Here is a 22,551-nt window from a genome sequence, read left to right as displayed (position 1 = left end):
ACAGAGAAACTAACAATTTTCAGGTTCAAAAAGGTCAACGGAACTTGGGATTCCCAGCCAGTCTCCCATGCTGGTACTTGCCAAGCCTTAAGCTGCATTGCTGCTGCGATCTGACGAGAGCAGGCACATTCAGCTTAGAATGGCCGTTGACAGCAGCTGTTCAATTTGAACCTTCTTTTACTATCTCATAGAGAAACTAACACAATTTTCAGGTTCAAAAAGGTCAACGGAACTTGGGATTCCCAGCCAGTCTCCCATGCTGGTACTTGCCAAGCCTTAAGCTGCATTGCTGCTGCGATCTGACGAGAGCAGGCACATTCAGCTTAGAATGGCCGTTGACAGCAGCTGTTCAATTTGAACCTTCTTTTACTATCTCATAGAGAAACTAACACAATTTTCAGGTTCAAAAAGGTCAACGGAACTTGGGATTCCCAGCCAGTCTCTCATGCTGGTACTTGCCAAGCCTTAAGCTGCTGCGATCTGACGAGAGCAGGCACATTCAGCTTAGAATGGCCGTTGACAGCAGCTGTTCAATTTGAACCTTCTTTTACTATCTCATAGAGAAACTAACACAATTTTCAGGTTCAAAAAGGTCAACAGAACTTGGGATTCCCAGCCAGTCTCCCATGCTGGTACTTGCCAAGCCTTAAGCTGCATTGCTGCTGCGATCTGACGAGAGCAGGCACATTCAGCTTAGAATGGCTGTTGACAGCAGCTGTTCAATTTGAACCTTCTTTTACTATCTCATAGAGAAACTAACACAATTTTCAGGTTCAAAAAGGTCAACAGAACTTGGGATTCCCAGCCAGTCTCCCATGCTGGTACTTGCCAAGCCTTAAGCTGCATTGATGCTGCGATCTGACGAGAGCAGGCACATTCAGCTTAGAATGGCCGTTGACAGCAGCGGTTCAGTTTGAACCTTCTTTTACTATCTCATAGAGAAACTAACACAATTTTCAGGTTCAAAAAGGTCAACGGAACTTGGGATTCCCAGCCAGTCTCCCATGCTGGTACTTGCCAAGCCTTAAGCTGCATTGCTGCTGCGATCTGACGAGAGCAGGCACATTCAGCTTAGAATGGCCGTTGACAGCAGCTGTTCAGTTTGAACCTTCTTTTACTATCTCATAGAGAAACTAACACAATTTTCAGGTTCAAAAAGGTCAACGGAACTTGGGATTCCCAGCCAGTCTCCCATGCTGGTACTTGCCAAGCCTTAAGCTGCTGCGATCTGACGAGAGCAGGCACATTCAGCTTAGAATGGCCGTTGACAGCAGCTGTTCAATTTGAACCTTCTTTTACTATCTCATAGAGAAACTAACACAATTTTCAGGTTCAAAAAGGTCAACAGAACTTGGGATTCCCAGCCAGTCTCCCATGCTGGTACTTGCCAAGCCTTAAGCTGCTGCGATCTGATAAGAGCAGGCACATTCAGCTTAGAATGGCCGTTGACAGCAGCTGTTCAGTTTGAACCTTCTTTTACTATCTCATAGAGAAACTAACACAATTTTCAGGTTCAAAAAGGTCAACAGAACTTGGGATTCCCAGCCAGTCTCCCATGCTGGTACTTGCCAAGCCTTAAGCTGCATTGCTGCTGCGATCTGACGAGAGCAGGCACATTCAGCTTAGAATGGCTGTTGACAGCAGCTGTTCAATTTGAACCTTCTTTTACTATCTCATAGAGAAACTAACACAATTTTCAGGTTCAAAAAGGTCAACGGAACTTGGGATTCCCAGCCAGTCTCCCATGCTGGTACTTGCCAAGCCTTAAGCTGCATTGATGCTGCGATCTGACGAGAGCAGGCACATTCAGCTTAGAATGGCCGTTGACAGCAGCTGTTCAGTTTGAACCTTCTTTTACTATCTCATAGAGAAACTAACACAATTTTCAGGTTCAAAAAGGTCAACGGAACTTGGGATTCCCAGCCAGTCTCCCATGCTGGTACTTGCCAAGCCTTAAGCTGCATTGCTGCTGCGATCTGACGAGAGCAGGCACATTCAGCTTAGAATGGCCGTTGACAGCAGCTGTTCAATTTGAACCTTCTTTTACTATCTCATAGAGAAACTAACACAATTTTCAGGTTCAAAAAGGTCAACAGAACTTGGGATTCCCAGCCAGTCTCCCATGCTGGTACTTGCCAAGCCTTTAGCTGCATTGCTGCTGCGATCTGACGAGAGCAGGCACATTCAGCTTAGAATGGCTGTTGACAGAAGCTGTTCAATTTGAACCTTCTTTTACTATCTCATAGAGAAACTAACACAATTTTCAGGTTCAAAAAGGTCAACGGAACTTGGGATTCCCAGCCAGTCTCCCATGCTGGTACTTGCCAAGCCTTAAGCTGCATTGATGCTGCGATCTGACGAGAGCAGGCACATTCAGCTTAGAATGGCCGTTGACAGCAGCTGTTCAGTTTGAACCTTCTTTTACTATCTCATAGAGAAACTAACACAATTTTCAGGTTCAAAAAGGTCAACGGAACTTGGGATTCCCAGCCAGTCTCCCATGCTGGTACTTGCCAAGCCTTAAGCTGCATTGCTGCTGCGATCTGACGAGAGCAGGCACATTCAGCTTAGAATGGCCGTTGACAGCAGCTGTTCAGTTTGAACCTTCTTTTACTATCTCATAGAGAAACTAACACAATTTTCAGGTTCAAAAAGGTCAACGGAACTTGGGATTCCCAGCCAGTCTCCCATGCTGGTACTTGCCAAGCCTTAAGCTGCATTGCTGCTGCGATCTGACGAGAGCAGGCACATTCAGCTTAGAATGGCCGTTGACAGCAGCTGTTCAATTTGAACCTTCTTTTACCATCTTTGACAGAGAAACTAACAATTTTCAGGTTCAAAAAGGTCAACGGAACTTGGGATTCCCAGCCAGTCTCCCATGCTGGTACTTGCCAAGCCTTAAGCTGCATTGCTGCTGCGATCTGACGAGAGCAGGCACATTCAGCTTAGAATGGCCGTTGACAGCAGCTGTTCAATTTGAACCTTCTTTTACTATCTCATAGAGAAACTAACACAATTTTCAGGTTCAAAAAGGTCAACGGAACTTGGGATTCCCAGCCAGTCTCCCATGCTGGTACTTGCCAAGCCTTAAGCTGCATTGCTGCTGCGATCTGACGAGAGCAGGCACATTCAGCTTAGAATGGCTGTTGACAGCAGCTGTTCAATTTGAACCTTCTTTTACTATCTCATAGAGAAACTAACACAATTTTCAGGTTCAAAAAGGTCAACGGAACTTGGGATTCCCAGCCAGTCTCCCATGCTGGTACTTGCCAAGCCTTAAGCTGCATTGATGCTGCGATCTGACGAGAGCAGGCACATTCAGCTTAGAATGGCCGTTGACAGCAGCTGTTCAGTTTGAACCTTCTTTTACTATCTCATAGAGAAACTAACACAATTTTCAGGTTCAAAAAGGTCAACGGAACTTGGGATTCCCAGCCAGTCTCCCATGCTGGTACTTGCCAAGCCTTAAGCTGCATTGCTGCTGCGATCTGACGAGAGCAGGCACATTCAGCTTAGAATGGCCGTTGACAGCAGCTGTTCAGTTTGAACCTTCTTTTACTATCTCATAGAGAAACTAAAACAATTTTCAGGTTCAAAAAGGTCAACGGAACTTGGGATTCCCAGCCAGTCTCCCATGCTGGTACTTGCCAAGCCTTAAGCTGCATTGCTGCTGCGATCTGACGAGAGCAGGCACATTCAGCTTAGAATGGCCGTTGACAGCAGCTGTTCAGTTTGAACCTTCTTTTACTATCTCATAGAGAAACTAACACAATTTTCAGGTTCAAAAAGGTCAACGGAACTTGGGATTCCCAGCCAGTCTCCCATGCTGGTACTTGCCAAGCCTTAAGCTGCTGCGATCTGACGAGAGCAGGCACATTCAGCTTAGAATGGCCGTTGACAGCAGCTGTTCAATTTGAACCTTCTTTTACTATCTCATAGAGAAACTAACACAATTTTCAGGTTCAAAAAGGTCAACAGAACTTGGGATTCCCAGCCAGTCTCCCATGCTGGTACTTGCCAAGCCTTAAGCTGCATTGCTGCTGCGATCTGACGAGAGCAGGCACATTCAGCTTAGAATGGCTGTTGACAGCAGCTGTTCAATTTGAACCTTCTTTTACTATCTCATAGAGAAACTAACACAATTTTCAGGTTCAAAAAGGTCAACGGAACTTGGGATTCCCAGCCAGTCTCCCATGCTGGTACTTGCCAAGCCTTAAGCTGCATTGATGCTGCGATCTGACGAGAGCAGGCACATTCAGCTTAGAATGGCCGTTGACAGCAGCTGTTCAGTTTGAACCTTCTTTTACTATCTCATAGAGAAACTAACACAATTTTCAGGTTCAAAAAGGTCAACGGAACTTAGGATTCCCAGCCAGTCTCCCATGCTGGTACTTGCCAAGCCTTAAGCTGCATTGCTGCTGCGATCTGACGAGAGCAGGCACATTCAGCTTAGAATGGCCGTTGACAGCAGCTGTTCAGTTTGAACCTTCTTTTACTATCTCATAGAGAAACTAACACAATTTTCAGGTTCAAAAAGGTCAACGGAACTTGGGATTCCCAGCCAGTCTCCCATGCTGGTACTTGCCAAGCCTTAAGCTGCTGCGATCTGACGAGAGCAGGCACATTCAGCTTAGAATGGCCGTTGACAGCAGCTGTTCAATTTGAACCTTCTTTTACTATCTCATAGAGAAACTAACACAATTTTCAGGTTCAAAAAGGTCAACAGAACTTGGGATTCCCAGCCAGTCTCCCATGCTGGTACTTGCCAAGCCTTAAGCTGCTGCGATCTGATAAGAGCAGGCACATTCAGCTTAGAATGGCCGTTGACAGCAGCTGTTCAATTTGAACCTTCTTTTACTATCTCATAGAGAAACTAACACAATTTTCAGGTTCAAAAAGGTCAACAGAACTTGGGATTCCCAGCCAGTCTCCCATGCTGGTACTTGCCAAGCCTTAAGCTGCATTGCTGCTGCGATCTGACGAGAGCAGGCACATTCAGCTTAGAATGGCTGTTGACAGCAGCTGTTCAATTTGAACCTTCTTTTACTATCTCATAGAGAAACTAACACAATTTTCAGGTTCAAAAAGGTCAACGGAACTTGGGATTCCCAGCCAGTCTCCCATGCTGGTACTTGCCAAGCCTTAAGCTGCATTGATGCTGCGATCTGACGAGAGCAGGCACATTCAGCTTAGAATGGCCGTTGACAGCAGCTGTTCAGTTTGAACCTTCTTTTACTATCTCATAGAGAAACTAACACAATTTTCAGGTTCAAAAAGGTCAACGGAACTTGGGATTCCCAGCCAGTCTCCCATGCTGGTACTTGCCAAGCCTTAAGCTGCATTGCTGCTGCGATCTGACGAGAGCAGGCACATTCAGCTTAGAATGGCCGTTGACAGCAGCTGTTCAGTTTGAACCTTCTTTTACTATCTCATAGAGAAACTAAAACAATTTTCAGGTTCAAAAAGGTCAACGGAACTTGGGATTCCCAGCCAGTCTCCCATGCTGGTACTTGCCAAGCCTTAAGCTGCATTGCTGCTGCGATCTGACGAGAGCAGGCACATTCAGCTTAGAATGGCCGTTGACAGCAGCTGTTCAATTTGAACCTTCTTTTACCATCTTTGACAGAGAAACTAACAATTTTCAGGTTCAAAAAGGTCAACGGAACTTGGGATTCCCAGCCAGTCTCCCATGCTGGTACTTGCCAAGCCTTAAGCTGCATTGCTGCTGCGATCTGACGAGAGCAGGCACATTGAGCTTAGAATGGCCGTTGACAGCAGCTGTTCAATTTGAACCTTCTTTTACTATCTCATAGAGAAACTAACACAATTTTCAGGTTCAAAAAGGTAAACGGAACTTGGGATTCCCAGCCAGTCTCCCATGCTGGTACTTGCCAAGCCTTAAGCTGCATTGCTGCTGCGATCTGACGAGAGCAGGCACATTCAGCTTAGAATGGCCGTTGACAGCAGTTGTTCAATTTGAACCTTCTTCTACTATCTCATAGAGAAACTAACACAATTTTCAGGTTCAAAAAGGTCAACGGAACTTGGGATTCCCAGCCAGTCTCCCATGCTGGTACTTGCCAAGCCTTAAGCTGCATTGCTGCTGCGATCTGACGAGAGCACGCACATTCAGCTTAGAATGGCCGTTGACAGCAGCTGTTCAATTTGAACCTTCTTTTACTATCTCATAGAGAAACTAACACAATTTTCAGGTTCAAAAAGGTCAACGGAACTTGGGATTCCCAGCCAGTCTCCCATGCTGGTACTTGCCAAGCCTTAAGCTGCATTGCTGCTGCGATCTGACGAGAGCAGGCACATTCAGCTTAGAATGGCCGTTGACAGCAGCTGTTCAATTTGAACCTTCTTTTACCATCTTTGACAGAGAAACTAACAATTTTCAGGTTCAAAAAGGTCAACGGAACTTGGGATTCCCAGCCAGTCTCCCATGCTGGTACTTGCCAAGCCTTAAGCTGCATTGCTGCTGCGATCTGACGAGAGCAGGCACATTCAGCTTAGAATGGCCGTTGACAGCAGTTGTTCAATTTGAACCTTCTTCTACTATCTTATAGAGAAACTAACACAATTTTCAGGATCAAAAAGGTCACCAGAACTTGGGATTCCCAGCCAGTCTCCCATGCTGGTACTTGCCAAGCCTTTAGCTGCATCGCTGCTGCGATCTAACAAGAGCACGCACATTCAGCTTAGAATGGCCGTTGACAGCAGCTGTTCAATTTGAACCTTCTTTTACTATCTCATAGAGAAACTAACACAATTTTCAGGTTCAAAAAGGTCAACGGAACTTGGGATTCCCAGCCAGTCTCCCATGCTGGTACTTGCCAAGCCTTAAGCTGCATCGCTGCTGCGATCTAACAAGAGCACGCACATTCAGCTTAGAATGGCCGTTGACAGCAGCTGTTCAGTTTGAACCTTCTTTTACTATCTCATAGAGAAACTAACACAATTTTCAGGTTCAAAAAGGTCAACAGAACTTGGGATTCCCAGCCAGTCTCCCATGCTGGTACTTGCCAAGCCTTAAGCTGCTGCGATCTGATAAGAGCAGGCACATTCAGCTTAGAATGGCCGTTGACAGCAGCTGTTCAATTTGAACCTCCTTTTACTATCTCATAGAGAAACTAACACAATTTTCAGGTTCAAAAAGGTCAACAGAACTTGGGATTCCCAGCCAGTCTCCCATGCTGGTACTTGCCAAGCCTTAAGCTGCATTGCTGCTGCGATCTGACGAGAGCAGGCACATTCAGCTTAGAATGGCTGTTGACAGCAGCTGTTCAATTTGAACCTTCTTTTACTATCTCATAGAGAAACTAACACAATTTTCAGGTTCAAAAAGGTCAACGGAACTTGGGATTCCCAGCCAGTCTCCCATGCTGGTACTTGCCAAGCCTTAAGCTGCATTGATGCTGCGATCTGACGAGAGCAGGCACATTCAGCTTAGAATGGCCGTTGACAGCAGCTGTTCAGTTTGAACCTTCTTTTACTATCTCATAGAGAAACTAACACAATTTTCAGGTTCAAAAAGGTCAACGGAACTTGGGATTCCCAGCCAGTCTCCCATGCTGGTACTTGCCAAGCCTTAAGCTGCATTGCTGCTGCGATCTGACGAGAGCAGGCACATTCAGCTTAGAATGGCCGTTGACAGCAGCTGTTCAATTTGAACCTTCTTTTACTATCTCATAGAGAAACTAACACAATTTTCAGGTTCAAAAAGGTCAACAGAACTTGGGATTCCCAGCCAGTCTCCCATGCTGGTACTTGCCAAGCCTTTAGCTGCATTGCTGCTGCGATCTGACGAGAGCAGGCACATTCAGCTTAGAATGGCTGTTGACAGAAGCTGTTCAATTTGAACCTTCTTTTACTATCTCATAGAGAAACTAACACAATTTTCAGGTTCAAAAAGGTCAACGGAACTTGGGATTCCCAGCCAGTCTCCCATGCTGGTACTTGCCAAGCCTTAAGCTGCATTGATGCTGCGATCTGACGAGAGCAGGCACATTCAGCTTAGAATGGCCGTTGACAGCAGCTGTTCAGTTTGAACCTTCTTTTACTATCTCATAGAGAAACTAACACAATTTTCAGGTTCAAAAAGGTCAACGGAACTTGGGATTCCCAGCCAGTCTCCCATGCTGGTACTTGCCAAGCCTTAAGCTGCATTGCTGCTGCGATCTGACGAGAGCAGGCACATTCAGCTTAGAATGGCCGTTGACAGCAGCTGTTCAGTTTGAACCTTCTTTTACTATCTCATAGAGAAACTAACACAATTTTCAGGTTCAAAAAGGTCAACGGAACTTGGGATTCCCAGCCCGTCTCCCATGCTGGTACTTGCCAAGCCTTAAGCTGCATTGCTGCTGCGATCTGACGAGAGCAGGCACATTCAGCTTAGAATGGCCGTTGACAGCAGCTGTTCAATTTGAACCTTCTTTTACTATCTCATAGAGAAACTAACACAATTTTCAGGTTCAAAAAGGTCAACAGAACTTGGGATTCCCAGCCAGTCTCCCATGCTGGTACTTGCAAAGCCTTAAGCTGCATTGCTGCTGCGATCTGACGAGAGCAGGCACATTCAGCTTAGAATGGCCGTTGACAGCAGCTGTTCAATTTGAACTTTCTTTTACTATCTCATAGAAAAACTAACACAATTTTCAGGTTCAAAAAGGTCAACAGAACTTGGGATTCCCAGCCAGTCTCCCATGCTGGTACTTGCCGAGCCTTAAGCTGCATTGCTGCTGCGATCTGACGAGAGCAGGCACATTCAGCTTAGAATGGCCGTTGACAGCAGCTGTTCAATTTGAACCTTCTTTAACTATCTCATAGAGAAACTAACACAATTTTCAGGTTCAAAAAGGTCAACGGAACTTAGGATTCCCAGCCAGACTCCCATGCTGGTACTTGCCAAGCCTTAAGCTGCATTGCTGCTGCGATCTGACGAGAGCAGGCACATTCAGCTTAGAATGGCCGTTGACAGCAGCTGTTCAGTTTGAACCTTCTTTTACTATCTCATAGAGAAACTAACACAATTTTCAGGTTCAAAAAGGTCAACGGAACTTGGGATTCCCAGCCAGTCTCCCATGCTGGTACTTGCCAAGCCTTAAGCTGCATTGCTGCTGCGATCTGACGAGAGCAGGCACATTCAGCTTAGAATGGCCGTTGACAGCAGCTGTTCAATTTGAACCTTCTTTTACCATCTTTGACAGAGAAACTAACAATTTTCAGGTTCAAAAAGGTCAACGGAACTTGGGATTCCCAGCCAGTCTCCCATGCTGGTACTTGCCAAGCCTTAAGCTGCATTGCTGCTGCGATCTGACGAGAGCAGGCACATTCAGCTTAGAATGGCCGTTGACAGCAGCTGTTCAATTTGAACCTTCTTTTACTATCTCATAGAGAAACTAACACAATTTTCAGGTTCAAAAAGGTCAACGGAACTTGGGATTCCCAGCCAGTCTCCCATGCTGGTACTTGCCAAGCCTTAAGCTGCATTGCTGCTGCGATCTGACGAGAGCAGGCACATTCAGCTTAGAATGGCCGTTGACAGCAGCTGTTCAATTTGAACCTTCTTTTACTATCTCATAGAGAAACTAACACAATTTTCAGGTTCAAAAAGGTCAACGGAACTTGGGATTCCCAGCCAGTCTCTCATGCTGGTACTTGCCAAGCCTTAAGCTGCTGCGATCTGACGAGAGCAGGCACATTCAGCTTAGAATGGCCGTTGACAGCAGCTGTTCAATTTGAACCTTCTTTTACTATCTCATAGAGAAACTAACACAATTTTCAGGTTCAAAAAGGTCAACAGAACTTGGGATTCCCAGCCAGTCTCCCATGCTGGTACTTGCCAAGCCTTAAGCTGCATTGCTGCTGCGATCTGACGAGAGCAGGCACATTCAGCTTAGAATGGCTGTTGACAGCAGCTGTTCAATTTGAACCTTCTTTTACTATCTCATAGAGAAACTAACACAATTTTCAGGTTCAAAAAGGTCAACAGAACTTGGGATTCCCAGCCAGTCTCCCATGCTGGTACTTGCCAAGCCTTAAGCTGCATTGATGCTGCGATCTGACGAGAGCAGGCACATTCAGCTTAGAATGGCCGTTGACAGCAGCGGTTCAGTTTGAACCTTCTTTTACTATCTCATAGAGAAACTAACACAATTTTCAGGTTCAAAAAGGTCAACGGAACTTGGGATTCCCAGCCAGTCTCCCATGCTGGTACTTGCCAAGCCTTAAGCTGCATTGCTGCTGCGATCTGACGAGAGCAGGCACATTCAGCTTAGAATGGCCGTTGACAGCAGCTGTTCAGTTTGAACCTTCTTTTACTATCTCATAGAGAAACTAACACAATTTTCAGGTTCAAAAAGGTCAACGGAACTTGGGATTCCCAGCCAGTCTCCCATGCTGGTACTTGCCAAGCCTTAAGCTGCTGCGATCTGACGAGAGCAGGCACATTCAGCTTAGAATGGCCGTTGACAGCAGCTGTTCAATTTGAACCTTCTTTTACTATCTCATAGAGAAACTAACACAATTTTCAGGTTCAAAAAGGTCAACAGAACTTGGGATTCCCAGCCAGTCTCCCATGCTGGTACTTGCCAAGCCTTAAGCTGCTGCGATCTGATAAGAGCAGGCACATTCAGCTTAGAATGGCCGTTGACAGCAGCTGTTCAGTTTGAACCTTCTTTTACTATCTCATAGAGAAACTAACACAATTTTCAGGTTCAAAAAGGTCAACAGAACTTGGGATTCCCAGCCAGTCTCCCATGCTGGTACTTGCCAAGCCTTAAGCTGCATTGCTGCTGCGATCTGACGAGAGCAGGCACATTCAGCTTAGAATGGCTGTTGACAGCAGCTGTTCAATTTGAACCTTCTTTTACTATCTCATAGAGAAACTAACACAATTTTCAGGTTCAAAAAGGTCAACGGAACTTGGGATTCCCAGCCAGTCTCCCATGCTGGTACTTGCCAAGCCTTAAGCTGCATTGATGCTGCGATCTGACGAGAGCAGGCACATTCAGCTTAGAATGGCCGTTGACAGCAGCTGTTCAGTTTGAACCTTCTTTTACTATCTCATAGAGAAACTAACACAATTTTCAGGTTCAAAAAGGTCAACGGAACTTGGGATTCCCAGCCAGTCTCCCATGCTGGTACTTGCCAAGCCTTAAGCTGCATTGCTGCTGCGATCTGACGAGAGCAGGCACATTCAGCTTAGAATGGCCGTTGACAGCAGCTGTTCAATTTGAACCTTCTTTTACTATCTCATAGAGAAACTAACACAATTTTCAGGTTCAAAAAGGTCAACAGAACTTGGGATTCCCAGCCAGTCTCCCATGCTGGTACTTGCCAAGCCTTTAGCTGCATTGCTGCTGCGATCTGACGAGAGCAGGCACATTCAGCTTAGAATGGCTGTTGACAGAAGCTGTTCAATTTGAACCTTCTTTTACTATCTCATAGAGAAACTAACACAATTTTCAGGTTCAAAAAGGTCAACGGAACTTGGGATTCCCAGCCAGTCTCCCATGCTGGTACTTGCCAAGCCTTAAGCTGCATTGATGCTGCGATCTGACGAGAGCAGGCACATTCAGCTTAGAATGGCCGTTGACAGCAGCTGTTCAGTTTGAACCTTCTTTTACTATCTCATAGAGAAACTAACACAATTTTCAGGTTCAAAAAGGTCAACGGAACTTGGGATTCCCAGCCAGTCTCCCATGCTGGTACTTGCCAAGCCTTAAGCTGCATTGCTGCTGCGATCTGACGAGAGCAGGCACATTCAGCTTAGAATGGCCGTTGACAGCAGCTGTTCAGTTTGAACCTTCTTTTACTATCTCATAGAGAAACTAACACAATTTTCAGGTTCAAAAAGGTCAACGGAACTTGGGATTCCCAGCCAGTCTCCCATGCTGGTACTTGCCAAGCCTTAAGCTGCATTGCTGCTGCGATCTGACGAGAGCAGGCACATTCAGCTTAGAATGGCCGTTGACAGCAGCTGTTCAATTTGAACCTTCTTTTACCATCTTTGACAGAGAAACTAACAATTTTCAGGTTCAAAAAGGTCAACGGAACTTGGGATTCCCAGCCAGTCTCCCATGCTGGTACTTGCCAAGCCTTAAGCTGCATTGCTGCTGCGATCTGACGAGAGCAGGCACATTCAGCTTAGAATGGCCGTTGACAGCAGCTGTTCAATTTGAACCTTCTTTTACTATCTCATAGAGAAACTAACACAATTTTCAGGTTCAAAAAGGTCAACGGAACTTGGGATTCCCAGCCAGTCTCCCATGCTGGTACTTGCCAAGCCTTAAGCTGCATTGCTGCTGCGATCTGACGAGAGCAGGCACATTCAGCTTAGAATGGCTGTTGACAGCAGCTGTTCAATTTGAACCTTCTTTTACTATCTCATAGAGAAACTAACACAATTTTCAGGTTCAAAAAGGTCAACGGAACTTGGGATTCCCAGCCAGTCTCCCATGCTGGTACTTGCCAAGCCTTAAGCTGCATTGATGCTGCGATCTGACGAGAGCAGGCACATTCAGCTTAGAATGGCCGTTGACAGCAGCTGTTCAGTTTGAACCTTCTTTTACTATCTCATAGAGAAACTAACACAATTTTCAGGTTCAAAAAGGTCAACGGAACTTGGGATTCCCAGCCAGTCTCCCATGCTGGTACTTGCCAAGCCTTAAGCTGCATTGCTGCTGCGATCTGACGAGAGCAGGCACATTCAGCTTAGAATGGCCGTTGACAGCAGCTGTTCAGTTTGAACCTTCTTTTACTATCTCATAGAGAAACTAAAACAATTTTCAGGTTCAAAAAGGTCAACGGAACTTGGGATTCCCAGCCAGTCTCCCATGCTGGTACTTGCCAAGCCTTAAGCTGCATTGCTGCTGCGATCTGACGAGAGCAGGCACATTCAGCTTAGAATGGCCGTTGACAGCAGCTGTTCAATTTGAACCTTCTTTTACCATCTTTGACAGAGAAACTAACAATTTTCAGGTTCAAAAAGGTCAACGGAACTTGGGATTCCCAGCCAGTCTCCCATGCTGGTACTTGCCAAGCCTTAAGCTGCATTGCTGCTGCGATCTGACGAGAGCAGGCACATTGAGCTTAGAATGGCCGTTGACAGCAGCTGTTCAATTTGAACCTTCTTTTACTATCTCATAGAGAAACTAACACAATTTTCAGGTTCAAAAAGGTCAACGGAACTTGGGATTCCCAGCCAGTCTCCCATGCTGGTACTTGCCAAGCCTTAAGCTGCATTGCTGCTGCGATCTGACGAGAGCAGGCACATTCAGCTTAGAATGGCCGTTGACAGCAGTTGTTCAATTTGAACCTTCTTCTACTATCTCATAGAGAAACTAACACAATTTTCAGGTTCAAAAAGGTCAACGGAACTTGGGATTCCCAGCCAGTCTCCCATGCTGGTACTTGCCAGGCCTTAAGCTGCATTGCTGCTGCGATCTGACGAGAGCAGGCACATTCAGCTTAGAATGGCCGTTGACAGCAGCTGTTCAATTTGAACCTTCTTTTACCATCTTTGACAGAGAAACTAACAATTTTCAGGTTCAAAAAGGTCAACGGAACTTGGGATTCCCAGCCAGTCTCCCATGCTGGTACTTGCCAAGCCTTAAGCTGCATTGCTGCTGCGATCTGACGAGAGCAGGCACATTGAGCTTAGAATGGCCGTTGACAGCAGCTGTTCAATTTGAACCTTCTTTTACTATCTCATAGAGAAACTAACACAATTTTCAGGTTCAAAAAGGTCAACGGAACTTGGGATTCCCAGCCAGTCTCCCATGCTGGTACTTGCCAAGCCTTAAGCTGCATTGCTGCTGCGATCTGACGAGAGCAGGCACATTCAGCTTAGAATGGCCGTTGACAGCAGTTGTTCAATTTGAACCTTCTTCTACTATCTTATAGAGAAACTAAAACAATTTTCAGGTTCAAAAAGGTCACCAGAACTTGGGATTCCCAGCCAGTCTCCCATGCTGGTACTTGCCAAGCCTTTAGCTGCATCGCTGCTGCGATCTGACAAGAGCACGCACATTCAGCTTAGAATGGCCGTTGACAGCAGCTGTTCAATTTGAACCTTCTTTTACTATCTCATAGAGAAACTAACACAATTTTCAGGTTCAAAAAGGTCAACGGAACTTGGGATTCCCAGCCAGTCTCCCATGCTGGTACTTGCCAAGCCTTAAGCTGCATTGCTGCTGCGATCTGACGAGAGCAGGCACATTCAGCTTAGAATGGCCGTTGACAGCAGCTGTTCAGTTTGAACCTTCTTTTACTATCTTATAGAGAAACTAACACAATTTTCAGGTTCAAAAAGGTCAACGGAACTTGGGATTCGCAGCCAGTCTCCCATGCTGGTACTTGCCAAGCCTTAAGCCGCATCGCTGCTGTGATCCGACAAGAGCACGCACATTCAGCTTAGAATGGTCGTTGACAGCAGCTGTTCAATTTGAACCTTCTTTTACTATCTCATAGAGAAACTAACACAATTTTCAGGTTCAAAAAGGTTAACGGAACTTGGGATTCCCAGCCAGTCTCCCATGCTGGTACTTGCCAAGCCTTAAGCTGCATTGCTGCTGCGATCTGACGAGAGCAGGCACATTCAGCTTAGAATGGCCGTTGACAGCAGCTGTTCAATTTGAACCTTCTTTTACTATCTCATAGAGAAACTAACACAATTTTCAGGTTCAAAAAGGTCAACGGAACTTGGGATTCCCAGCCAGTCTCCCATGCTGGTACTTGCCAAGCCTTAAGCTGCTGCGATCTGACGAGAGCAGGCACATTCAGCTTAGAATGGCCGTTGACAGCAGCTGTTCAATTTGAACCTTCTTTTACTATCTCATAGAGAAACTAACACAATTTTCAGGTTCAAAAAGGTCAACAGAACTTGGGATTCCCAGCCAGTCTCCCATGCTGGTACTTGCCAAGCCTTAAGCTGCATTGCTGCTGCGATCTGACGAGAGCAGGCACATTCAGCTTAGAATGGCTGTTGACAGCAGCTGTTCAATTTGAACCTTCTTTTACTATCTCATAAAGAAACTAACACAATTTTCAGGTTCAAAAAGGTCAACGGAACTTGGGATTCCCAGCCAGTCTCCCATGCTGGTACTTGCCAAGCCTTAAGCTGCATTGATGCTGCGATCTGACGAGAGCAGGCACATTCAGCTTAGAATGGCCGTTGACAGCAGCTGTTCAGTTTGAACCTTCTTTTACTATCTCATAGAGAAACTAACACAATTTTCAGGTTCAAAAAGGTCAACGGAACTTGGGATTCCCAGCCAGTCTCCCATGCTGGTACTTGCCAAGCCTTAAGCTGCATTGCTGCTGCGATCTGACGAGAGCAGGCACATTCAGCTTAGAATGGCCGTTGACAGCAGCTGTTCAATTTGAACCTTCTTTTACTATCTCATAGAGAAACTAACACAAATTTCAGGTTCAAAAAGTTCAACAGAAATTGGGATTCCCAGCCAGTCTCCCATGCTGGTACTTGCCAAGCCTTAAGCTGCATTGCTGCTGCGATCTGACGAGAGCAGGCACATTCAGCTTAGAATGGCTGTTGACAGAAGCTGTTCAATTTGAACCTTCTTTTACTATCTCATAGAGAAACTAACACAATTTTCAGGTTCAAAAAGGTCAACGGAACTTGGGATTCCCAGCCAGTCTCCCATGCTGGTACTTGCCAAGCCTTAAGCTGCATTGATGCTGCGATCTGACGAGAGCAGGCACATTCAGCTTAGAATGGCCGTTGACAGCAGCTGTTCAGTTTGAACCTTCTTTTACTATCTCATAGAGAAACTAACACAATTTTCAGGTTCAAAAAGGTCAACAGAACCTGGGATTCCCAGCCAGTCTCCCATGCTGGTACTTGCCAAGCCTTAAGCTGCATTGCTGCTGCGATCTGACGAGAGCAGGCACATTCAGCTTAGAATGGCCGTTGACAGCAGCTGTTCAGTTTGAACCTTCTTTTACTATCTCATAGAGAAACTAACACAATTTTCAGGTTCAAAAAGGTCAACGGAACTTGGGATTCCCAGCCAGTCTCCCATGCTGGTACTTGCCAAGCCTTAAGCTGCATTGCTGCTGCGATCTGACGAGAGCAGGCACATTCAGCTTAGAATGGCTGTTGACAGCAGCTGTTCAATTTGAACCTTCTTTTACTATCTCATAGAGAAACTAACACAATTTTCAGGTTCAAAAAGGTCAATGGAACTTGGGATTCCCAGCCAGTCTCCCATGCTGGTACTTGCCAAGCCTTAAGCTGCATTGCTGCTGCGATCTGACGAGAGCAGGCACATTCAGCTTAGAATGGCCGTTGACAGCAGCTGTTCAATTTGAACCTTCTTTTACTATCTCATAGAGAAACTAACACAATTTTCAGGTTCAAAAAGTTCAACAGAACTTGGGATTCCCAGCCAGTCTCCCATGCTGGTACTTGCCAAGCCTTAAGCTGCATTGCTGCTGCGATCTGACGAGAGCAGGCACATTCAGCTTAGAATGGCTGTTGACAGAAGCTGTTCAATTTGAACCTTCTTTTACTATCTCATAGAGAAACTAACACAATTTTCAGGTTCAAAAAGGTCAACGGAACTTGGGATTCCCAGCCAGTCTCCCATGCTGGTACTTGCCAAGCCTTAAGCTGCATTGATGCTGCGATCTGACGAGAGCAGGCACATTCAGCTTAGAATGGCCGTTGACAGCAGCTGTTCAGTTTGAACCTTCTTTTACTATCTCATAGAGAAACTAACACAATTTTCAGGTTCAAAAAGGTCAACAGAACCTGGGATTCCCAGCCAGTCTCCCATGCTGGTACTTGCCAAGCCTTAAGCTGCATTGCTGCTGCGATCTGACGAGAGCAGGCACATTCAGCTTAGAATGGCCGTTGACAGCAGCTGTTCAGTTTGAACCTTCTTTTACTATCTCATAGAGAAACTAACACAATTTTCAGGATCAAAAAGGTCAACGGAACTTGGGATTCCCAGCCAGTCTCCCATGCTGGTACTTGCCAAGCCTTAAGCTGCATTGCTGCTGCGATCTGACGAGAGCAGGCACATTCAGCTTAGAATGGCTGTTGACAGCAGCTGTTCAATTTGAACCTTCTTTTACTATCTCATAGAGAAACTAACACAATTTTCAGGTTCAAAAAGGTCAACGGAACTTGGGATTCCCAGCCAGTCTCACATGCTGGTACTTGCCAAGCCTTAAGCTGCATTGCTGCTGCGATCTGACGAGAGCAGGCACATTCAGCTTAGAATGGCCGTTGACAGCAGCTGTTCAATTTGAACCTTCTTTTACCATCTTTGACAGAGAAACTAACAATTTTCAGGTTCAAAAAGGTCAACGGAACTTGGGATTCCCAGCCAGTCTCCCATGCTGGTACTTGCCAAGCCTTAAGCTGCATTGCTGCTGCGATCTGACGAGAGCAGGCACATTGAGCTTAGAATGGCCGTTGACAGCAGCTGTTCAATTTGAACCTTCTTTTACTATCTCATAGAGAAACTAACACAATTTTCAGGTTCAAAAAGGTCAACGGAACTTGGGATTCCCAGCCAGTCTCCCATGCTGGTACTTGCCAAGACTTAAGCTGCATTGCTGCTGCGATCTGACGAGAGCAGGCACATTCAGCTTAGAATGGCCGTTGACAGCAGCTGTTCAGTTTGAACCTTCTTTTACTATCTCATAGAGAAACTAACACAATTTTCAGGTTCAAAAAGGTCAACGGAACTTGGGATTCCCAGCCAGTCTCCCATGCTGGTACTTGCCAAGCCTTAAGCTGCATTGCTGCTGCGATCTGACGAGAGCACGCACATTCAGCTTAGAATGGCCGTTGACAGCAGCTGTTCAATTTGAACCTTCTTTTACTATCTCATAGAGAAACTAACACAATTTTCAGGTTCAAAAAGGTCAACGGAACTTGGGATTCCCAGCCAGTCTCCCATGCTGGTACTTGCCAAGCCTTAAGCTGCATTGCTGCTGCGATCTGACGAGAGCAGGCACATTCAGCTTAGAATTGCCGTTGACAGCAGCTGTTCAATTTGAACCTTCTTTTACTATCTCATAGAGAAACTAACACAATTTTCAGGTTCAAAAAGGGTAACGGAACTTGGGATTCCCAGCCAGTCTCCCATGCTGGTACTTGCCAAGCCTTAAGCTGCATTGCTGCTGCGCTCTGACGAGAGCAGGCACATTCAGCTTAGAATGGCCGTTGACAGCAGTTGTTCAATTTGAACCTTCTTCTACTATCTTATAGAGAAACTAACACAATTTTCAGGTTCAAAAAGGTCACCAGAACTTGGGATTCCCAGCCAGTCTCCCATGCTGGTACTTGCCAAGCCTTTAGCTGCATCGCTGCTGCGATCTGACAAGAGCACACACATTCAGCTTAGAATGGCCGTTGACAGCAGCTGTTCAATTTGAACCTTCTTTTACTATCTCATAGAGAAACTAACACAATTTTCAGGTTCAAAAAGGTCAACGGAACTTGGGATTCCCAGCCAGTCTCCCATGCTGGTACTTGCCAAGCCTTAAGCTGCATTGATGCTGCGACCTGACGAGAGCAGGCACATTCAGCTTAGAATGGCCGTTGACAGCAGCTGTTCAGTTTGAACCTTCTTTTACTATCTTATAGAGAAAGTAACACAATTTTCAGGTTCAAAAAGGTCAACGGAACTTGGGATTCGCAGCCAGTCTCCCATGCTGGTACTTGCCAAGCCTTAAACCGCATCGCTGCTGTGATCCGACAAATCACGCACATTCAGCTTAGAATGGCCGTTGACAGCAGCTGTTCAATTTGAACCTTCTTTTACTATCTCATAGAGAAACTAACACAATTTTCAGGTTCAAAAAGGTTAACGGAACTTGGGATTCCCAGCCAGTCTCCCATGCTGGTACATGCCAAGCCTTAAGCTGCATTGCTGCTGCGATCTGACGAGAGCAGGCACATTCAGCTTAGAATGGCCGTTGACAGCAGCTGTTCAATTTGAACCTTCTTTTACTATCTCATAGAGAAACTAACACAATTTTCAGGTTCAAAAAGGTCAACGGAACTTGGGATTCCCAGCCAGTCTCCCATGCTGGTACTTGCCAAGCCTTAAGCTGCTGCGATCTGACGAGAGCAGGCACATTCAGCTTAGAATGGCCGTTGACAGCAGCTGTTCAATTTGCACCTTCTTTTACTATCTCATAGAGAAACTAACACAATTTTCAGGTTCAAAAAGGTCAACAGAACTTGGGATTCCCAGCCAGTCTCCCATGCTGGTACTTGCCAAGCCTTAAGCTGCATTGCTGCTGCGATCTGACGAGAGAAGGCACATTCAGCTTAGAATGGCTGTTGACAGCAGCTGTTCAATTTGAACCTTCTTTTACTATCTCATAGAGAAACTAACACAATTTTCAGGTTCAAAAAGGTCAACGGAACTTGGGATTCCCAGCCAGTCTCCCATGCTGGTACTTGCCAAGCCTTAAGCTGCATTGATGCTGCGATCTGACGAGAGCAGGCACATTCAGCTTAGAATGGCCGTTGACAGCAGCTGTTCAGTTTGAACCTTCTTTTACTATCTCATAGAGAAACTAACACAATTTTCAGGTTCAAAAAGGTCAACGGAACTTGGGATTCCCAGCCAGTCTCCCATGCTGGTACTTGCCAAGCCTTAAGCTGCATTGCTGCTGCGATCTGACGAGAGCAGGCACATTCAGCTTAGAATGGCCGTTGACAGCAGTTGTTCAATTTGAACCTTCTTCTACTATCTTATAGAGAAACTAACACAATTTTCAGGTTAAAAAAGGTCACCAGAACTTGGGATTCCCAGCCAGTCTCCCATGCTGGTACTTGCCAAGCCTTTAGCTGCATCACTGCTGCGATCTGACAAGAGCACGCACATTCAGCTTAGAATGGCCGATGACAGCAGCTGTTCAATTTGAACCTTCTTTTACTATCTCATAGAGAAACTAACACAATTTTCAGGTTCAAAAAGGTCAACGGAACTTGGGATTCGCAGCCAGTCTCCCATGCTGGTACTTGCCAAGCCTTAAGCCGCATCGCTGCTGTGATCCGACAAGAGCACGCACATTCAGCTTAGAATGGCCGTTGACAGCAGCTGTTCAATTTGAACCTTCTTTTACTATCTCATAGAGAAACTAACACAATTTTCAGGTTCAAAAAGGTTAACGGAACTTGGGATTCCCAGCCAGTCTCCCATGCTGGTACTTGCCAAGCCTTAAGCTGCATTGCTGCTGCGATCTGACGAGAGCAGGCACATTCAGCTTAGAATGGCCGTTGACAGCAGCTGTTCAATTTGAACCTTCTTTTACCATCTTTGACAGAGAAACTAACAATTTTCAGGTTCAAAAAGGTCAACAGAACTTGGGATTCCCAGCCAGTCTCCCATGCTGGTACTTGCCAAGCCTTAATCTGCATTGCTGCTGCGATCTGACGAGAGCAGGCACATTCAGCTTAGAATGGCCGTTGACAGCAGCTGTTCAATTTGAACCTTCTTTTACTATCTCATAGAAAAACTAACACAATTTTCAGGTTCAAAAAGGTCAACAGAACTTGGGATTCCCAGCCAGTCTCCCATGCTGGTACTTGCCAAGCCTTAAGCTGCATTGCTGCTGCGATCTGACGAGAGCAGGCACATTCAGCTTAGAATGGCCGTTGACAGCAGCTGTTCAATTTGAACCTTCTTTTACTATCTCATAGAGAAACTAACACAATTTTCAGGTTCAAAAAGGTCAACGGAACTTGGGATTCCCAGCCAGTCTCCCATGCTGGTACTTGCCAAGCCTTAAGCTGCATTGCTGCTGCGATCTGACGAGAGCAGGCACATTCAGCTTAGAATGGCCGTTGACAGCAGCTGTTCAGTTTGAACCTTCTTTTACTATCTCATAGAGAAACTAACACAATTTTCAGGTTCAAAAAGGTCAACGGAACTTGGGATTCCCAGCCAGTCTCCCATGCTGGTACTTGCCAAGCCTTAAGCTGCATTGCTGCTGCGATCTGACGAGAGCAGGCACATTCAGCTTAGAATGGCCGTTGACAGCAGCTGTTCAATTTGAACCTTCTTTTACTATCTCATAGAGAAACTAACACAATTTTCAGGTTCAAAAAGGTCAACGGAACTTGGGATTCCCAGCCAGTCTCCCATGCTGGTACTTGCCAAGCCTTAAGCTGCATTGCTGCTGCGATCTGATGAGAGCAGGCACATTCAGCTTAGAATGGCCGTTGACAGCAGCTGTTTAATTTGAACCTTCTTTTACTATCTCATAGAGAAACTAACACAATTTTCAGGTTCAAAAAGGTCAACGGAACTTGGGATTCCCAGCCAGTCTCCCATGCTGGTACTTGCCAAGCCTTAAGCTGCATTGCTGCTGCGATCTGACGAGAGCAGGCACATTCAGCTTAGAATGGCCGTTGACAGCAGCTGTTCAATTTGAACCTTCTTTTACCATCTTTGACAGAGAAACTAACAATTTTCAGGTTCAAAAAGGTCAACAGAACTTGGGATTCCCAGCCAGTCTCCCATGCTGGTACTTGCCAAGCCTTAATCTGCATTGCTGCTGCGATCTGACGAGAGCAGGCACATTCAGCTTAGAATGGCCGTTGACAGCAGCTGTTCAATTTGAACCTTCTTTTACTATCTCATAGAAAAACTAACACAATTTTCAGGTTCAAAAAGGTCAACAGAACTTGGGATTCCCAGCCAGTCTCCCATGCTGGTACTTGCCAAGCCTTAAGCTGCATTGCTGCTGCGATCTGACGAGAGCAGGCACATTCAGCTTAGAATGGCCGTTGACAGCAGCTGTTCAATTTGAACCTTCTTTTACTATCTCATAGAGAAACTAACACAATTTTCAGGTTCAAAAAGGTCAACGGAACTTGGGATTCCCAGCCAGTCTCCCATGCTGGTACTTGCCAAGCCTTAAGCTGCATTGCTGCTGCGATATGACGAGAGCAGGCACATTCAGCTTAGAATGGCCGTTGACAGCAGCTGTTCAGTTTGAACCTTCTTTTACTATCTCATAGAGAAACTAACACAATTTTCAGGTTCAAAAAGGTCAACGGAACTTGGGATTCCCAGCCAGTCTCCCATGCTGGTACTTGCCAAGCCTTAAGCTGCATTGCTGCTGCGATCTGACGAGAGCAGGCACATTCAGCTTAGAATGGCCGTTGACAGCAGCTGTTCAATTTGAACCTTCTTTTACTATCTCATAGAGAAACTAACACAATTTTCAGGTTCAAAAAGGTCAACGGAACTTGGGATTCCCAGCCAGTCTCCCATGCTGGTACTTGCCAAGCCTTAAGCTGCATTGCTGCTGCGATCTGATGAGAGCAGGCACATTCAGCTTAGAATGGCCGTTGACAGCAGCTGTTCAATTTGAACCTTCTTTTACTATCTCATAGAGAAACTAACACAATTTTCAGGTTCAAAAAGGTCAACGGAGGGGGGCGGAGCCTGACCGCTGAGCGAAACGGCCGCACTTGTGTGAGCTCCCGCTGTGGAGATCCGTGATCTACAAGATAGCAGCAGTAAAACAGCACCGGAGATGGGTAAAGCG

The 22,551-nt window shown here is 45.8% G+C and overlaps 99 pseudogenes; all 99 read right to left on the bottom strand.

Moving 5' to 3' along the window:
* Window positions 1-32: 32 nt before the first annotated feature.
* LOC140095705 (5S ribosomal RNA) lies at window positions 33-151 on the bottom strand (annotated as a pseudogene).
* Window positions 152-221: 70 nt separating this feature from the next.
* Window positions 222-340, bottom strand: LOC140095693 (5S ribosomal RNA; annotated as a pseudogene).
* A 251-nt stretch (window positions 341-591) lies between these two features.
* Window positions 592-710, bottom strand: LOC140081786 (5S ribosomal RNA; annotated as a pseudogene).
* A 70-nt stretch (window positions 711-780) lies between these two features.
* On the bottom strand, window positions 781-899 carry LOC140085645 (5S ribosomal RNA; annotated as a pseudogene).
* A 70-nt stretch (window positions 900-969) lies between these two features.
* On the bottom strand, window positions 970-1,088 carry LOC140095681 (5S ribosomal RNA; annotated as a pseudogene).
* A 432-nt stretch (window positions 1,089-1,520) lies between these two features.
* On the bottom strand, window positions 1,521-1,639 carry LOC140081785 (5S ribosomal RNA; annotated as a pseudogene).
* Window positions 1,640-1,709: 70 nt separating this feature from the next.
* On the bottom strand, window positions 1,710-1,828 carry LOC140084123 (5S ribosomal RNA; annotated as a pseudogene).
* A 70-nt stretch (window positions 1,829-1,898) lies between these two features.
* On the bottom strand, window positions 1,899-2,017 carry LOC140095669 (5S ribosomal RNA; annotated as a pseudogene).
* Window positions 2,018-2,087: 70 nt separating this feature from the next.
* On the bottom strand, window positions 2,088-2,206 carry LOC140085024 (5S ribosomal RNA; annotated as a pseudogene).
* A 70-nt stretch (window positions 2,207-2,276) lies between these two features.
* Window positions 2,277-2,395, bottom strand: LOC140084122 (5S ribosomal RNA; annotated as a pseudogene).
* Window positions 2,396-2,465: 70 nt separating this feature from the next.
* Window positions 2,466-2,584, bottom strand: LOC140095655 (5S ribosomal RNA; annotated as a pseudogene).
* A 70-nt stretch (window positions 2,585-2,654) lies between these two features.
* On the bottom strand, window positions 2,655-2,773 carry LOC140095643 (5S ribosomal RNA; annotated as a pseudogene).
* Window positions 2,774-2,843: 70 nt separating this feature from the next.
* Window positions 2,844-2,962, bottom strand: LOC140095631 (5S ribosomal RNA; annotated as a pseudogene).
* A 70-nt stretch (window positions 2,963-3,032) lies between these two features.
* Window positions 3,033-3,151, bottom strand: LOC140090058 (5S ribosomal RNA; annotated as a pseudogene).
* A 70-nt stretch (window positions 3,152-3,221) lies between these two features.
* LOC140084119 (5S ribosomal RNA) lies at window positions 3,222-3,340 on the bottom strand (annotated as a pseudogene).
* Window positions 3,341-3,410: 70 nt separating this feature from the next.
* On the bottom strand, window positions 3,411-3,529 carry LOC140095619 (5S ribosomal RNA; annotated as a pseudogene).
* A 70-nt stretch (window positions 3,530-3,599) lies between these two features.
* On the bottom strand, window positions 3,600-3,718 carry LOC140095607 (5S ribosomal RNA; annotated as a pseudogene).
* Window positions 3,719-3,969: 251 nt separating this feature from the next.
* On the bottom strand, window positions 3,970-4,088 carry LOC140081784 (5S ribosomal RNA; annotated as a pseudogene).
* A 70-nt stretch (window positions 4,089-4,158) lies between these two features.
* Window positions 4,159-4,277, bottom strand: LOC140084118 (5S ribosomal RNA; annotated as a pseudogene).
* A 70-nt stretch (window positions 4,278-4,347) lies between these two features.
* LOC140085121 (5S ribosomal RNA) lies at window positions 4,348-4,466 on the bottom strand (annotated as a pseudogene).
* A 432-nt stretch (window positions 4,467-4,898) lies between these two features.
* On the bottom strand, window positions 4,899-5,017 carry LOC140081782 (5S ribosomal RNA; annotated as a pseudogene).
* Window positions 5,018-5,087: 70 nt separating this feature from the next.
* Window positions 5,088-5,206, bottom strand: LOC140084117 (5S ribosomal RNA; annotated as a pseudogene).
* A 70-nt stretch (window positions 5,207-5,276) lies between these two features.
* Window positions 5,277-5,395, bottom strand: LOC140095595 (5S ribosomal RNA; annotated as a pseudogene).
* A 70-nt stretch (window positions 5,396-5,465) lies between these two features.
* Window positions 5,466-5,584, bottom strand: LOC140095583 (5S ribosomal RNA; annotated as a pseudogene).
* A 70-nt stretch (window positions 5,585-5,654) lies between these two features.
* Window positions 5,655-5,773, bottom strand: LOC140088524 (5S ribosomal RNA; annotated as a pseudogene).
* A 70-nt stretch (window positions 5,774-5,843) lies between these two features.
* Window positions 5,844-5,962, bottom strand: LOC140086059 (5S ribosomal RNA; annotated as a pseudogene).
* A 70-nt stretch (window positions 5,963-6,032) lies between these two features.
* LOC140087337 (5S ribosomal RNA) lies at window positions 6,033-6,151 on the bottom strand (annotated as a pseudogene).
* Window positions 6,152-6,221: 70 nt separating this feature from the next.
* On the bottom strand, window positions 6,222-6,340 carry LOC140095571 (5S ribosomal RNA; annotated as a pseudogene).
* Window positions 6,341-6,410: 70 nt separating this feature from the next.
* Window positions 6,411-6,529, bottom strand: LOC140095559 (5S ribosomal RNA; annotated as a pseudogene).
* Window positions 6,530-6,788: 259 nt separating this feature from the next.
* Window positions 6,789-6,907, bottom strand: LOC140097656 (5S ribosomal RNA; annotated as a pseudogene).
* A 251-nt stretch (window positions 6,908-7,158) lies between these two features.
* On the bottom strand, window positions 7,159-7,277 carry LOC140081781 (5S ribosomal RNA; annotated as a pseudogene).
* Window positions 7,278-7,347: 70 nt separating this feature from the next.
* On the bottom strand, window positions 7,348-7,466 carry LOC140084116 (5S ribosomal RNA; annotated as a pseudogene).
* A 70-nt stretch (window positions 7,467-7,536) lies between these two features.
* LOC140095547 (5S ribosomal RNA) lies at window positions 7,537-7,655 on the bottom strand (annotated as a pseudogene).
* Window positions 7,656-7,725: 70 nt separating this feature from the next.
* Window positions 7,726-7,844, bottom strand: LOC140085023 (5S ribosomal RNA; annotated as a pseudogene).
* A 70-nt stretch (window positions 7,845-7,914) lies between these two features.
* On the bottom strand, window positions 7,915-8,033 carry LOC140084115 (5S ribosomal RNA; annotated as a pseudogene).
* A 70-nt stretch (window positions 8,034-8,103) lies between these two features.
* Window positions 8,104-8,222, bottom strand: LOC140095533 (5S ribosomal RNA; annotated as a pseudogene).
* A 70-nt stretch (window positions 8,223-8,292) lies between these two features.
* Window positions 8,293-8,411, bottom strand: LOC140084991 (5S ribosomal RNA; annotated as a pseudogene).
* Window positions 8,412-8,481: 70 nt separating this feature from the next.
* LOC140094292 (5S ribosomal RNA) lies at window positions 8,482-8,600 on the bottom strand (annotated as a pseudogene).
* Window positions 8,601-8,670: 70 nt separating this feature from the next.
* On the bottom strand, window positions 8,671-8,789 carry LOC140082203 (5S ribosomal RNA; annotated as a pseudogene).
* A 70-nt stretch (window positions 8,790-8,859) lies between these two features.
* Window positions 8,860-8,978, bottom strand: LOC140091828 (5S ribosomal RNA; annotated as a pseudogene).
* A 70-nt stretch (window positions 8,979-9,048) lies between these two features.
* On the bottom strand, window positions 9,049-9,167 carry LOC140095521 (5S ribosomal RNA; annotated as a pseudogene).
* A 70-nt stretch (window positions 9,168-9,237) lies between these two features.
* LOC140095509 (5S ribosomal RNA) lies at window positions 9,238-9,356 on the bottom strand (annotated as a pseudogene).
* Window positions 9,357-9,426: 70 nt separating this feature from the next.
* LOC140095497 (5S ribosomal RNA) lies at window positions 9,427-9,545 on the bottom strand (annotated as a pseudogene).
* Window positions 9,546-9,796: 251 nt separating this feature from the next.
* On the bottom strand, window positions 9,797-9,915 carry LOC140081780 (5S ribosomal RNA; annotated as a pseudogene).
* A 70-nt stretch (window positions 9,916-9,985) lies between these two features.
* LOC140085644 (5S ribosomal RNA) lies at window positions 9,986-10,104 on the bottom strand (annotated as a pseudogene).
* Window positions 10,105-10,174: 70 nt separating this feature from the next.
* LOC140095485 (5S ribosomal RNA) lies at window positions 10,175-10,293 on the bottom strand (annotated as a pseudogene).
* A 432-nt stretch (window positions 10,294-10,725) lies between these two features.
* Window positions 10,726-10,844, bottom strand: LOC140081779 (5S ribosomal RNA; annotated as a pseudogene).
* Window positions 10,845-10,914: 70 nt separating this feature from the next.
* LOC140084114 (5S ribosomal RNA) lies at window positions 10,915-11,033 on the bottom strand (annotated as a pseudogene).
* A 70-nt stretch (window positions 11,034-11,103) lies between these two features.
* Window positions 11,104-11,222, bottom strand: LOC140095472 (5S ribosomal RNA; annotated as a pseudogene).
* Window positions 11,223-11,292: 70 nt separating this feature from the next.
* LOC140085022 (5S ribosomal RNA) lies at window positions 11,293-11,411 on the bottom strand (annotated as a pseudogene).
* A 70-nt stretch (window positions 11,412-11,481) lies between these two features.
* Window positions 11,482-11,600, bottom strand: LOC140084113 (5S ribosomal RNA; annotated as a pseudogene).
* Window positions 11,601-11,670: 70 nt separating this feature from the next.
* On the bottom strand, window positions 11,671-11,789 carry LOC140095460 (5S ribosomal RNA; annotated as a pseudogene).
* A 70-nt stretch (window positions 11,790-11,859) lies between these two features.
* On the bottom strand, window positions 11,860-11,978 carry LOC140095448 (5S ribosomal RNA; annotated as a pseudogene).
* Window positions 11,979-12,048: 70 nt separating this feature from the next.
* Window positions 12,049-12,167, bottom strand: LOC140095434 (5S ribosomal RNA; annotated as a pseudogene).
* Window positions 12,168-12,237: 70 nt separating this feature from the next.
* LOC140090057 (5S ribosomal RNA) lies at window positions 12,238-12,356 on the bottom strand (annotated as a pseudogene).
* A 70-nt stretch (window positions 12,357-12,426) lies between these two features.
* Window positions 12,427-12,545, bottom strand: LOC140084112 (5S ribosomal RNA; annotated as a pseudogene).
* Window positions 12,546-12,615: 70 nt separating this feature from the next.
* LOC140095422 (5S ribosomal RNA) lies at window positions 12,616-12,734 on the bottom strand (annotated as a pseudogene).
* Window positions 12,735-12,804: 70 nt separating this feature from the next.
* On the bottom strand, window positions 12,805-12,923 carry LOC140095409 (5S ribosomal RNA; annotated as a pseudogene).
* A 70-nt stretch (window positions 12,924-12,993) lies between these two features.
* Window positions 12,994-13,112, bottom strand: LOC140088523 (5S ribosomal RNA; annotated as a pseudogene).
* Window positions 13,113-13,182: 70 nt separating this feature from the next.
* LOC140095397 (5S ribosomal RNA) lies at window positions 13,183-13,301 on the bottom strand (annotated as a pseudogene).
* Window positions 13,302-13,371: 70 nt separating this feature from the next.
* Window positions 13,372-13,490, bottom strand: LOC140087034 (5S ribosomal RNA; annotated as a pseudogene).
* A 70-nt stretch (window positions 13,491-13,560) lies between these two features.
* On the bottom strand, window positions 13,561-13,679 carry LOC140088521 (5S ribosomal RNA; annotated as a pseudogene).
* A 70-nt stretch (window positions 13,680-13,749) lies between these two features.
* Window positions 13,750-13,868, bottom strand: LOC140095385 (5S ribosomal RNA; annotated as a pseudogene).
* Window positions 13,869-14,127: 259 nt separating this feature from the next.
* On the bottom strand, window positions 14,128-14,246 carry LOC140095373 (5S ribosomal RNA; annotated as a pseudogene).
* A 259-nt stretch (window positions 14,247-14,505) lies between these two features.
* Window positions 14,506-14,624, bottom strand: LOC140086654 (5S ribosomal RNA; annotated as a pseudogene).
* A 251-nt stretch (window positions 14,625-14,875) lies between these two features.
* On the bottom strand, window positions 14,876-14,994 carry LOC140081778 (5S ribosomal RNA; annotated as a pseudogene).
* A 70-nt stretch (window positions 14,995-15,064) lies between these two features.
* Window positions 15,065-15,183, bottom strand: LOC140084111 (5S ribosomal RNA; annotated as a pseudogene).
* Window positions 15,184-15,253: 70 nt separating this feature from the next.
* Window positions 15,254-15,372, bottom strand: LOC140095361 (5S ribosomal RNA; annotated as a pseudogene).
* A 259-nt stretch (window positions 15,373-15,631) lies between these two features.
* On the bottom strand, window positions 15,632-15,750 carry LOC140084110 (5S ribosomal RNA; annotated as a pseudogene).
* A 70-nt stretch (window positions 15,751-15,820) lies between these two features.
* On the bottom strand, window positions 15,821-15,939 carry LOC140083380 (5S ribosomal RNA; annotated as a pseudogene).
* Window positions 15,940-16,009: 70 nt separating this feature from the next.
* Window positions 16,010-16,128, bottom strand: LOC140090056 (5S ribosomal RNA; annotated as a pseudogene).
* Window positions 16,129-16,198: 70 nt separating this feature from the next.
* On the bottom strand, window positions 16,199-16,317 carry LOC140087939 (5S ribosomal RNA; annotated as a pseudogene).
* Window positions 16,318-16,387: 70 nt separating this feature from the next.
* Window positions 16,388-16,506, bottom strand: LOC140090597 (5S ribosomal RNA; annotated as a pseudogene).
* Window positions 16,507-16,576: 70 nt separating this feature from the next.
* Window positions 16,577-16,695, bottom strand: LOC140084108 (5S ribosomal RNA; annotated as a pseudogene).
* Window positions 16,696-16,765: 70 nt separating this feature from the next.
* LOC140083379 (5S ribosomal RNA) lies at window positions 16,766-16,884 on the bottom strand (annotated as a pseudogene).
* Window positions 16,885-16,954: 70 nt separating this feature from the next.
* On the bottom strand, window positions 16,955-17,073 carry LOC140090055 (5S ribosomal RNA; annotated as a pseudogene).
* Window positions 17,074-17,143: 70 nt separating this feature from the next.
* LOC140093731 (5S ribosomal RNA) lies at window positions 17,144-17,262 on the bottom strand (annotated as a pseudogene).
* Window positions 17,263-17,332: 70 nt separating this feature from the next.
* On the bottom strand, window positions 17,333-17,451 carry LOC140088520 (5S ribosomal RNA; annotated as a pseudogene).
* A 70-nt stretch (window positions 17,452-17,521) lies between these two features.
* Window positions 17,522-17,640, bottom strand: LOC140087908 (5S ribosomal RNA; annotated as a pseudogene).
* A 70-nt stretch (window positions 17,641-17,710) lies between these two features.
* LOC140087335 (5S ribosomal RNA) lies at window positions 17,711-17,829 on the bottom strand (annotated as a pseudogene).
* A 70-nt stretch (window positions 17,830-17,899) lies between these two features.
* LOC140083963 (5S ribosomal RNA) lies at window positions 17,900-18,018 on the bottom strand (annotated as a pseudogene).
* Window positions 18,019-18,088: 70 nt separating this feature from the next.
* LOC140096529 (5S ribosomal RNA) lies at window positions 18,089-18,207 on the bottom strand (annotated as a pseudogene).
* A 259-nt stretch (window positions 18,208-18,466) lies between these two features.
* Window positions 18,467-18,585, bottom strand: LOC140091780 (5S ribosomal RNA; annotated as a pseudogene).
* Window positions 18,586-18,843: 258 nt separating this feature from the next.
* On the bottom strand, window positions 18,844-18,962 carry LOC140093753 (5S ribosomal RNA; annotated as a pseudogene).
* A 251-nt stretch (window positions 18,963-19,213) lies between these two features.
* LOC140096474 (5S ribosomal RNA) lies at window positions 19,214-19,332 on the bottom strand (annotated as a pseudogene).
* A 70-nt stretch (window positions 19,333-19,402) lies between these two features.
* LOC140084107 (5S ribosomal RNA) lies at window positions 19,403-19,521 on the bottom strand (annotated as a pseudogene).
* Window positions 19,522-19,591: 70 nt separating this feature from the next.
* On the bottom strand, window positions 19,592-19,710 carry LOC140095349 (5S ribosomal RNA; annotated as a pseudogene).
* Window positions 19,711-20,158: 448 nt separating this feature from the next.
* On the bottom strand, window positions 20,159-20,277 carry LOC140086653 (5S ribosomal RNA; annotated as a pseudogene).
* A 70-nt stretch (window positions 20,278-20,347) lies between these two features.
* On the bottom strand, window positions 20,348-20,466 carry LOC140089324 (5S ribosomal RNA; annotated as a pseudogene).
* A 70-nt stretch (window positions 20,467-20,536) lies between these two features.
* LOC140079496 (5S ribosomal RNA) lies at window positions 20,537-20,655 on the bottom strand (annotated as a pseudogene).
* Window positions 20,656-20,725: 70 nt separating this feature from the next.
* On the bottom strand, window positions 20,726-20,844 carry LOC140095337 (5S ribosomal RNA; annotated as a pseudogene).
* Window positions 20,845-20,914: 70 nt separating this feature from the next.
* LOC140095324 (5S ribosomal RNA) lies at window positions 20,915-21,033 on the bottom strand (annotated as a pseudogene).
* A 70-nt stretch (window positions 21,034-21,103) lies between these two features.
* On the bottom strand, window positions 21,104-21,222 carry LOC140099073 (5S ribosomal RNA; annotated as a pseudogene).
* A 70-nt stretch (window positions 21,223-21,292) lies between these two features.
* On the bottom strand, window positions 21,293-21,411 carry LOC140095312 (5S ribosomal RNA; annotated as a pseudogene).
* Window positions 21,412-21,481: 70 nt separating this feature from the next.
* On the bottom strand, window positions 21,482-21,600 carry LOC140089323 (5S ribosomal RNA; annotated as a pseudogene).
* A 70-nt stretch (window positions 21,601-21,670) lies between these two features.
* On the bottom strand, window positions 21,671-21,789 carry LOC140079495 (5S ribosomal RNA; annotated as a pseudogene).
* Window positions 21,790-21,859: 70 nt separating this feature from the next.
* LOC140095978 (5S ribosomal RNA) lies at window positions 21,860-21,978 on the bottom strand (annotated as a pseudogene).
* A 70-nt stretch (window positions 21,979-22,048) lies between these two features.
* On the bottom strand, window positions 22,049-22,167 carry LOC140095300 (5S ribosomal RNA; annotated as a pseudogene).
* Window positions 22,168-22,237: 70 nt separating this feature from the next.
* On the bottom strand, window positions 22,238-22,356 carry LOC140099061 (5S ribosomal RNA; annotated as a pseudogene).
* Between the last annotated feature and the right edge of the window lie 195 nt (window positions 22,357-22,551).

Source organism: Engystomops pustulosus, chromosome 9 (genome assembly GCF_040894005.1).
Source record: "Engystomops pustulosus chromosome 9, aEngPut4.maternal, whole genome shotgun sequence".
NCBI classification, from domain to species: Eukaryota; Metazoa; Chordata; class Amphibia; order Anura; family Leptodactylidae; genus Engystomops; species Engystomops pustulosus.
This window is presented reverse-complemented; position numbering and strand designations above follow the sequence as displayed.